Raw genomic sequence first — 11,284 nt, forward strand, 5'->3', positions numbered from 1 at the left:
GAATCGGCGGGAAAGTTGGAAGATGGATTTACAACTTCCTAATAAATCGTAAACAAATATACAAATTAATGGGCTTTACTCGAATGAAACGATTATTATGAGTGGGGTGCCACAAGGGTCCGTTCTAGGGCCCTTGTTATTTCTTATTATGATTGGTGACATTGATAATGGTGTAAAACACTTGAGAGTAACACCATTTGCAGATGATACAAGAATAAGTACACCCATAGATATACAAGATAATGAAAACAAACTTAACGAGGATCTACATACCATCTGTAAGTGGGCATATGACAACAATATGAAATTCAATGCAGATAAATTTGAAATCATAAGATATAGTCCAACTGTAAATTTAAGAGCAAGATCATATTTTGTCGAAGGTGTGGGGATTGAGGAGAAAAAAGGAGTAAAAGATCTAGGACTCTATATGAGTAATGGCATGAGTTTCAGTCACCATATAGAGCAGATTGTCAACAAAGGAAAAGTTATGAGTGGATGGGTAATGAGTACTTTTAAATCTAACTTCTTGAATACTTCCTCCAAGCAAGCTGTTCGGTGAGATGGTGTCGCCCTGCACATAACACCCTTTTTTATTGGTATTTCATTGGTTTCTGCGTGTATTTCGATGGTCGCTGTACCATCTTTATATATATCCTCTAATAATCTGCACTATATTTCTTCTACTCCTTGCCTACGAATTGCATCTAGTACTGCAGTTATCTGTACCGAATCAAATGCCTTTTCATAATCTACGAATGCCATACACAGGGGCTTCCTATATTCGTTTTTTTTTTTTTTTTTTTTTTTTTTTTTTTTTGGGTGGGGGTAGTGTGTGGATATGGTCTGTAGTTGAGAATCCGCTACGGAACCCTGCCTGTTTCCTGGGTTGTTTTGAATCTGATGTATTGGTGATACGGGCTGTGATGATTTTTGTGAACAGTTTATAGATTACTGAAAAGAGGCTTATAGGTCAGTTCTTTTTTTATTGCCGCTATCTCTCCTACATCTTGAATAATATCTACACTAATGCCGTCTTCTCCTGGTGTTTTTCCTCTTTTCATGCCTTTTAGTGCCTTATTTACTTCCCCTACCGTAATATTTGGAACGTCTCCAATGGTTGTGTTTGTCTCCGTGTAGTGATTCCCCGAGACATTCCCTTGCCCCAAAGTAAATTCCCGATTGAATCCATGGTAACGTGAATCTCGTCCTGTGTAGGGGTAGGCTCCCACCAGCTGATAAGGGATCAGCACCCGTGTATATGCGAGACAGTAAAAGACGTGTAAAATGTATGTTATGTATGTGTATGAGTGTATGTCAGTTTGTATGTGGAAAGAAAGAGTTCCTACACAGGACATTGCCGAGCAGGCGTGGCTAGAGTCAGGCAAACATTCTTATTTCAGTGTTTCACAAAAGGACTTGAAAAATATAAAATGAAATCATTCCGATCATAGTTTATTATATAAATATATTCACACAAAGAACAAAAGGTCTCTCCTCCTTCTATATTGAAAAACTTCTCCTTTTGGCTGGCCATGAATTTAGCCTATGGTCGCAACCCTTTAAAAACAATAAGATTGACAATAAAAGTTCCAATAAAAAGAGAAAAAAAACAACAAGTGCCAAAAGGGCACAGGTTGTGAGCAGTGCTGTTGCCGAGCTAGGCTCATCTACAAGTGGCTATCTGCTAACGATCCAGGGCCTCGCAGGGGTATTTATGGACCTCCTTCCAGGGAGGGAGCATGTGGTAGGCCCTCCTTCCAGGGAGGGAGTGAGTAGTAGGCCCTCCAGGGCAACGCCATAAAAAGAAAAGTTCCGATCATAATTTATTATCATATATATTCAAAAACACAAAAGGTCTCTCCTCCTTCTATATTCAAAGTCTCCATTCCTTGGCCTGGCCATGAATTTAGCTATGGCCGCAACCCTTTTAAAACAATAATAAATTGGCAATAAAATTCAGAGAAAAAAACAACAAGTGACAAAAGGGCACAAGTTGTGAGCAGTGTCGTTGCCGAGCTAGTGGCTCATGTACAAGAGGGCATCTGCTGCCGATCCAGCTTGCTTGCTTGTTGGATTTATTGGCTATCAACCAGCGGCACAAGCCAAGGTTATTAAGCCAATGATTCCTTTTTATTTTATCAATCTATATAAGGTCATAAAGTTTTGTCTCCTTTAGAAAAGTGATTACTTTTTGGATGATTTTTTCATCGTTTGATAATAATTTTTTAATATTAAATTCTATATTCTTTATTTGTGTGTAATTTTTTATATATTGTCTTTTATTATTATATCTTTGGCATGATGTTAATATATGTGCCACTGTTAGCTGTCGGTTGCAGTGGTCACACTGTGGAGGGAATGTTTTTTCAATGTAGGGAGTGAGGTGGGTAAGTCTTGTGGCATTGACCCTCAGTCGGGCCAACACCACCTCCTCCCTTCTGTTTCTTCTGTAGGCTGTGTCCCACATTTCTATTTTTTCTTTGTTTTTGTGGGTTATGGTGAGGTCGGTCCACTCACTCTGCCACAGGAGATGGATTTTTGCTTTTATAAAAGAGACAAAACACCTGAGATCTGTGCGGATAATACCAGGCTCCAGATCGCCAGTCGACCCGGCTAGTTTGTCAGCCTGTTCATTACCATGGATACCCGAGTGTCCAGGTACCCATATCAGTTTGATTGATTTATTGGCACTATGCATTTTACGAATGATATTACCCTGTATTTCATTATAGGTGGTTTCTAGTGATTTAATGGCTTTAATTGAACTTAACGAGTCTGAAAATATGACTATTCTATCGTGGGTCGTCGATAGGGCAAAATCTAAAGCTTTATCAATTGCAAATAATTCGGCAAGAAAGATCGATGTATGATTCGGCAATCGAAATCTCAACTGACATTCAGTCGACCATACACCCGCTCCCACACACTCGTCTGTCTTGGACCCGTCGGTATATAAATGAAAAAAGGAAAGATGTTTAATTAGGATCTCTCTGAACCTCTGGCGTACCTCCACCTCCGACACCGTGGCTTTGGCTGATGGTAGCCAGTCTACAACAGTAGAAAAATTGGGTGTTTCCCACGGTGCTATATTTGATTGAACCAGGGTATCGATGGTAGAGAGATCTATACCGACTTTTTCTGTGAGGTCATGGAGTCTATTGCCCAGCGGCTTCCCGCCGCGATACTGGGGCCCTACCTGCCGGCGCAAAACATCCCTGTTGGGATGTTGGGGCTGCCTGGCTACCTTTGCGGCATAGGTCAGCGCAAGCTGGCCGCGTCTAAGACGGAGGAGAGGTACTCCCGACTCTACCTCTAGGCGCTCGGTGCGAGTGCACATAAGGGCTCCAAGACAGACTCGTAAACACGCATTCTGTACTACATTCAAACCTTTCAGAGTTGAGCTCGTTGCCGAGCCATACACGATTGACCCATAATCTACTTTAGACCTAATCAGGGATTTATATAACATCAGTAAAGACTTTCTATCAGCTCCCCATTTGTGTCCAGAAATGCACTTTAATAAATTGAGTGCTTTTTGACATTTATTCTTTAACTGACCAATGTGGTCTTTCCAATTTAATCTACTATCAAAGAGTAGTCCAAGAAATCTAGCTGAATTTTGAATAGGTATTGGATGGTTGTCTAGAGTTAGCCTGATGTTGGGCTTTCTCCTATGTGTAAAAACCACGCCAATACTCTTTTTAATGGAAAACTTAAAACCCCACTGGAGGCCCCAGTTATGAATCATATCCAGTGCCAATTGGATCTGATTTGCCGAGAACTCTGCATTATTGCTGGAGTGCCATAATGCACAATCATCGGCGTACAGTGAGTATTTAAGATTCCGAGGAGGAGATGGTAAAATGTCATTTATTACACATAAAAATAATGTTGGAGACAAGACACTTCCTTGTGGGACCCCGTTTGCCTGGACAAATATGTCCGAGAAAGTGACGTTGTCAGAAAATAATTTGACAGAAAATGTTCTGTCAGAAATGAAATTTTGGATGAAACAAGGCAAGTTTCCACGTAATCCGAAAGCATAAAGTTTTCTGAGTAGGCCATGTCGCCAAGTCATGTCGTAGGCTTTTTCTATGTCTAAAAATACTGATATCAAAAAATGCTTTTTGGCAAATGCCTCATGAATGTGACTTTCCAGTTTTACTAGCTGATCGAGAGTTTGGCGTCCCTTTCGGAAGCCGCACTGCTCGTCAACTAGTAAATTTCTGGTATTTAAAAAATGCAATAGCCTACTATTAACAATTCTTTCCATGACCTTGCATAAGCAACTTGTCAACGCAATTGGGCGGTAAGAGATGGCGGATCTGGGATTTCCCCCTCCTTTCAATATGGGAATGATGTGGGCGAAGTGCCATGAATTTGGAAAAGTCTGGCTTTTCCAAATATCATTGTACACTTCTAGCAACTTAATCATGTCATCATGATTAAGATGCTTTATCATCTCATATCGAATCTCATCGGGGCCTGGGGATGTTCCTCTACAGGCTTCTAGGGCTCGGACAAGCTCATTCATTGTTAGATCTTTATTGTAATCAAAATTATCTCCTGTGGCAAAGTGAATTGGTTGCAGCTCGGCTGCTTCCTTGGTGGTCAGGAATGCAGGGTTGTAATTTTCCGAGCTGCTTGTATAAGAGAACTGCCTGGCGATTGTGTTAGCAATGTCTCTAGGTTCATCATAATTATTTCCCTCATGTAAGATGTTTCTGATTTTTATTGATTGTTTTTTTCTATTGATTCTATTGACTGTGGACCAAACCTCTGAAATTTTAGTATTGCTATTTATCGTAGAGACAAAGCTTCGCCAGGAGTCTCTTTTGGCTTGTCTGATTGTTCTACGAGCCCTAGCTCTCGCTTGTTTGTATTTGCGAAAGTTCTCATTTGTGATATTATTATGGAAAAGCCTGTAGGCCCTATTTCGTTCACATAGCGCCCTGCGGCAATCTGGTGTCCACCATGGAACTCTATGCTTAACGCTATCTGTCGAAGTCTTAGGTATGGTTGCCATTGCTGCATTTATAATACAATTTTGAACACTGTTTACTTTATCATCAATGGTTTCTCCAAGAACTTCGAGCTTGACGCTCCTTGTGAAGGCGACCCAATCTGCTCTTTTTACGTTAAATTTGGGTGCTGAAGGCGTCCTCGAGGTGTCGCATGAATATTGAATACAAATAGGAAGGTGATCGCTTCCCAACGAGTCGTCAATGGTGTGCCACAGGCACTTGGCTGCTAGTGTTGAGGAAACCAGTGATAGGTCAATAAAGCTCAAATTACCGGTATTATCGTCTATTCGCGTTGGACTACCATCATTTAGAAGAACCAGATCAGAGTCGTTGATCAACTTAACTACTTGCTCACCTCTACCATTCACCCGCAGGGAACCCCATGATGTATGACGAGCATTAAAATCACCTAGAATTAATTTATTGTTTGGCAGACTGTCCTGAATAGCAAAAAGCTCATCATAGATTAATCTTTTATCAGGTGGACAGTAAGCTGAGCATATAGTCAGATACGTGTTATTGAATTTTACTTTGCATGCGACGTGTTCCAAAGTAGAATTAATCGTCACTTCAATGAAAGGGAGATTCTGGTGGATGTACATGGCGACTCCGCCTCCACCCCTTCCCTCTCGGTCTTTTCTACAAAGATGGTAGTTTTTTAGCGATACGACCTCGTCAGAGACTTGGTCGTTTAAATGGCTTTCTTGTAGTACAATAATATCGGGAGCATAGGACGAGGCTAATAATCTAAGAGAGTTTAATTTTGATCTAAGACTTCGACAGTTCCATTGTATAATGGTATACGCGTGGATTACGTTTTATGGGGTTTGGAAGTGCCTTGTCCGGTGGTTTTTATTTTCTTTTTTTGGGAGGGAGGCGCCTCCTCCTCTCCCTCGCTTCCCGAGGGCCTCTCTCGGGAATTTTTGGTGACAGTAGTCTCCATGGCCTGCTCTCCTCCACCAGAGAGACGCCCGGCGGAGGACGATCTGCTCTTACGAGCAGAACTACCACCAGACGAAGTTCTAGTGGGGGTCGCCTGGACTAGAAGGTGCGATCCGGATTGTGATTTGGTATCGACCTCCTTAAGATGCTGTTTTTGCTGGGTTGATTCAGCAATTTCTTTAATTGTCTTGTTCAATTCTTTAATCTGATTCATCAAGTCCCTTACTGTTTCTTTCAAATCGGAAATTTCCTTGTCTTTAACTGCGAGCTGCTGACTAACACTGATTGCACTGGAAACATTGTTAGTTACTGCTGAGGCGTAAGAAGTATTGGGTTTGCTTGTCAAACCTTCCACTTTCTTTTTGGCCTCACGGTAGCTAACATCGTGCTCTCTCATGTATGCTAATGTCTCAGTCTCCTTCTTCAGGCTACTGCAATCAGCAGAGCCTGACTGATGGGGACCTCCACAGTTAGCACACTTGAGTGTTTTTTCCGTGCATTCAGTGGTATCGTGATCTCCAGTACATTTACCGCAAGTGAATTTGTTACTGTCCTTATCCATGCATCTTAATGAGGTGTGTCCAAATTTTTGGCATCTATTACACCGCATTGGCTTTTGAATATAAGGTCTTACTTGAACAATCTCATATCCGATTTTAACTGTACTAGGAATTTTTGGTGAAGAAAAAGTCAAGAAACACAATCCGGTCTTTGTTCGCACATTCCCATCTTTCTTTGACATACAATTTACGTCAACTACGCTCTGGTCTTTCATGGCATCAAGAATTTCACTTTCTTCCATTGTCCTCAAATCCCTGTGAAAGATTACTCCCTTACAGGTATTTGGGCCAACAGGAATAGTTACTTTTACGCTGAGGTCATGAATTTGCGTCAGTTTAAGCAAATCCTTAATCTGAGACTTAAATTGTACTTTAACAAGGAGGCTGCCATCTCGCAATTTTCGGACAAAATCAAACCCGCCTTCCACTTGACCATCAAGGACCTTCTTGATGATAAAGGGGTTGACATTCTGCAGGGATTGATTTTCTTTCACGCATCGTATGTTCAAGCACCTTGCATTCTCTGGAGGGATATCAATGTGTCGTCTGGGTCTGTCATTGGTCGGGGTTCCATTATTAGTCTTAGTGGTCTTAGAGGAGTTCTGAGTCGCCCCTCCTCCTTGGGGAGGAGGAAGGGTAGCCGGGGAGTCAATCATACTGGGTATCGGACCAGGTCCGAACCCTGGGCCAAAGCCCGTTGTCCTGAGGGGACTACCTTTTCCCTTAACTGTTGGATCAACCTAATCCCAATAGCTAAGAGAGGATAAAATAAAACAAGTCTTTCTGTTAAGCGTCCTCACCCCCCCTTAGTGGAAGCCTGGTTGCGTTCTCCAGTACCAACTAAGGGATCGGAGTTGTGTGTAAGACACCTTCCAACCGCCGAACCTGCCTAGTGCGAGGGACGGTAATTTGGTGCCCACCCCCCAAGCGAATACAGGAGCTCACAAGGAGACTCCCGTAGGCTCAGGAAAGTCACACAGAAGAATGGAAAAAATTTAGCAGGAGAGAAAAGTTGCGCCCAAAGGACGCCCCAGACTACTGGGCCTCCCTACCCAGGGGTCAGCCCGTAAGGGCTACCCTGAGGTAGAAGAGAGCTGCGGGTCTGGGGTGGGGGCTGACTACTTCTACTGTAGTCTCGTGTCACCTTCAAAATAAAGCACTGAAGGTGCAGGCAAAGCACAAAAACTGTAAATACAGTAATTTACTTTATTATTTTTACTTTAATGAACAGAGAAGCAACAAGGTCAAGCGAGACTAGAAGCCCTGAGACAGGGTAGTTCTAATGGCACAAGACGTTTAGCTTGTTGCTGCTATGTTTTTGTGGACAGTGTGAGGCATAAAAAGTCTCATACACGAGTCCTGGGCCGATCCAGCTTGCTTGCTTGCTTGTTGGATTTATTGGCTATCAACCAGCGGCACAAGCCAAGGTTATTAAGCCAATGATTCCATTTTATTTTATCAATCTATATAAGGTCATAAAGTTTTGTCTCCTTTAAAAAAGTGATTAATTTTTTAATAATTATTTGATTGTCTGATAATAGGTTGTTTAAATTTATTTCTATATTTTTAATTCTAAAATAGTTTGTGATTTGTTGTCTCTGTTGATTTAGTCTATTGCAGTTTGTTAATATATGGGCTATTGAAAGGTTGGAATTACAGTGTTGGCACTGTGGAGGGAACCTTTTTTCTATGTACGGAGTGAGGTGGGTTATTCTTGTGGCGTTTAGCCTGAGCCGGGCTAACACCACCTCCTCCCTTCTGCTTCTTCTGTGGGCTGTTTCCCACTGTTCGATTATCACTTTGGTTTTAGTGATTTGGAGGTCGGTCCACTCACTTTGCCACAGGAGATGAATTTTTGCTTTTATAAAAGAGACAAAACACCTGAGATCTGTGCGGATATTACCAGGCTCCAGATCGCCAGTCGACCCGGCTAGTTTGTCAGCCTGTTCATTACCATGGATACCCGAGTGTCCAGGTACCCATATCAGTTTGATTGATTTATTGGCACTATGCATTTTACGAATGATATTACCCTGTATTTCATTATAGGTGGTTTCTAGTGATTTAATGGCTTTAATTGAACTTAACGAGTCTGAAAAAATGACTATTCTATCGTGGGTCGTCGATAGGGCAAAATCTAAAGCTTTATCTATTGCAAAAAGTTCGGCAAGAAAGATCGATGTATGATTTGGCAATCGAAATCTCAACTGACATTCAGTCGACCATACACCCGCTCCCACACACTCGTCTGTCTTGGACCCGTCGGTATATAAATGAAAAAAGGAAAGATGTTTAATTAGGATCTCTCTGAACCTCTGGCGTACCTCCACCTCCGACACCGTGGCTTTGGCTGATGGTAGCCAGTCTACGACAGTAGAAAAATTGGGTGTTTCCCACGGTGCTATATTTGACTGAACCAGGGTATCGATGGTAGAGAGATCTATACCGACTTTTTCTGTGAGGTCATGGAGTCTATTGCCCAGCGGCTTCCCGCCGCGATACTGGGGCCCTACCTGCCGGCGCAAAACATCCCTGTTGGGATGTTGGGGCTGCCTGGCTACCTTTGCGGCATAGGTCAGCGCAAGCTGGCCGCGTCTAAGACGGAGGGGAGGTACTCCCGACTCTACCTCTAGGCGCTCGGTGCGAGTGCACTTAAGGGCTCCAAGACAGACGCGTAAACACGCATTCTGCACAACATTCAAACCTTTCAGAGTTGAGCTCGTTGCCGAGCCATACACGATTGACCCATAATCTACTTTAGATCTAATCAGGGATTTATATAACATCAGTAAAGACTTTCTATCAGCTCCCCATTTGTGTCCAGAAATGCACTTTAATAAATTGAGTGCTTTTTGACATTTATTCTTTAATTGACCAATGTGGTCTTTCCAATTCAATCTACTATCAAAGAGTAGTCCAAGAAATCTAGCTGAATTTTGAATAGGTATTGGATGGTTGTCTAGAGTTAGCCTGATGTTGGGCTTTCTCCTATGTGTAAAAACCACGCCAATACTCTTTTTAATGGAAAACTTAAAACCCCACTGGAGGCCCCAGTTATGAATCATATCCAGTGCCAATTGGATCTGATTTGCCGAGAACTCTGCATTATTGCTGGAGTGCCATAATGCACAATCATCGGCGTACAGTGAGTATTTAAGATTCCGAGGAGGAGATGGTAAAATGTCATTTATTACACATAAAAATAATGTGGGAGACAAGACACTTCCTTGTGGGACCCCGTTTGTCTGGACAAAAATGTCCGAGAAAGTGACGTTGTCAGAAAATAATTTGACAGAAAACGTTCTGTCAGAAATGAAATTTTGGATAAAACAAGGCAAGTTTCCACGTAATCCGAAAGCATAAAGTTTTCTGAGTAGGCCATGTCGCCAAGTCATGTCGTAGGCTTTTTCTATGTCTAAGAATACTGATATCAAAAAATGCTTTTTGGCAAATGCCTCATGAATGTGACTTTCCAGTTTTACTAGCTGATCGAGAGTTTGGCGTCCCTTTCGGAAGCCGCACTGCTCGTCAACTAGTAAATTTCTGGTATTTAAAAAATGCAATAGCCTACTATTAACAATTCTTTCCATGACCTTGCATAAGCAACTTGTCAACGCAATTGGGCGGTAAGAGATGGCGGATCTGGGATTTCCCCCTCCTTTCAATATGGGAATGATGTGGGCGAAGTGCCATGAATTTGGAAAAGTCTGGCTTTTCCAATATCATTGTACACTTCTAGCAACTTAATCATGTCATCATGATTAAGATGCTTTATCATCTCATATCGAATCTCATCGGGGCCTGGGGATGTTCCTCTACAGGCTTCTAGGGCTCGGACAAGCTCATTCATTGTTAGATCTTTATTGTAATCAAAAATATCTCCTGTGGCAAAGTGAATTGGTTGCAGCTCGGCTGCTTCCTTGGTGGTCAGGAATGCAGGGTTGTAATTTTCCGAGCTGCTTGTATAAGAGAACTGCCTGGCGATTGTGTTAGCAATGTCTCTAGGTTCATCATAATTATTTCCCTCATGTAAGATGTTTCTGATTTTTATTGATTGTTTTTTTCTATTTATTCTATTGACTGTGGACCAAACCTCTGAAATTTTAGTATTGCTGTTTATCGTAGAGACAAAGCTTCGCCAGGAGTCTCTTTTGGCTTGTCTGATTGTTCTACGAGCCCTAGCTCTCGCTTGTTTGTATTTGCGAAAGTTCTCATTTGTGATATTATTATGGAAAAGCCTGTAGGCCCTATTTCGTTCACATAGCGCCCTGCGGCAATCTGGTGTCCACCATGGAACTCTATGCTTAACGCTATCTGTCGAAGTCTTAGGTATGGTTGCCATTGCTGCATTTATAATACAATTTTGAACACTGTTTACTTTATCATCAATGGTTTCTCCAACAACTTCGAGCTTGACGCTCCTTGTGAAGGCGACCCAATCTGCTCTTTTTACGTTAAATTTGGGTGCTGAAGGCGTCCTCGTGGTGTCGCATGAATATTGAATACAAATAGGAAGGTGATCGCTTCCCAACGAGTCGTCAATGGTGTGCCACAGGCACTTGGCTGCTAGTGTTGAGGAAACCAGTGATAGGTCAATAAAGCTCAAATTACCGGTATTATCGTCTATTCGCGTTGGACTACCATCATTTAGAAGAACCAGATCAGAGTCGTTGATCAACTTAACTACTTGCTCACCTCTACCATTCACCCGTGGGGAACCCCATGATGTATGACGAGCATTGAAATCTCCTAGAA

The sequence above is a fragment of the Penaeus japonicus genome, unplaced genomic scaffold, assembly GCF_977035675.1.
Source record: "Penaeus japonicus unplaced genomic scaffold, GWHDUDI00000001_assembly GWHDUDI00000015, whole genome shotgun sequence".
Lineage (NCBI taxonomy): Eukaryota > Metazoa > Arthropoda > Malacostraca > Decapoda > Penaeidae > Penaeus > Penaeus japonicus.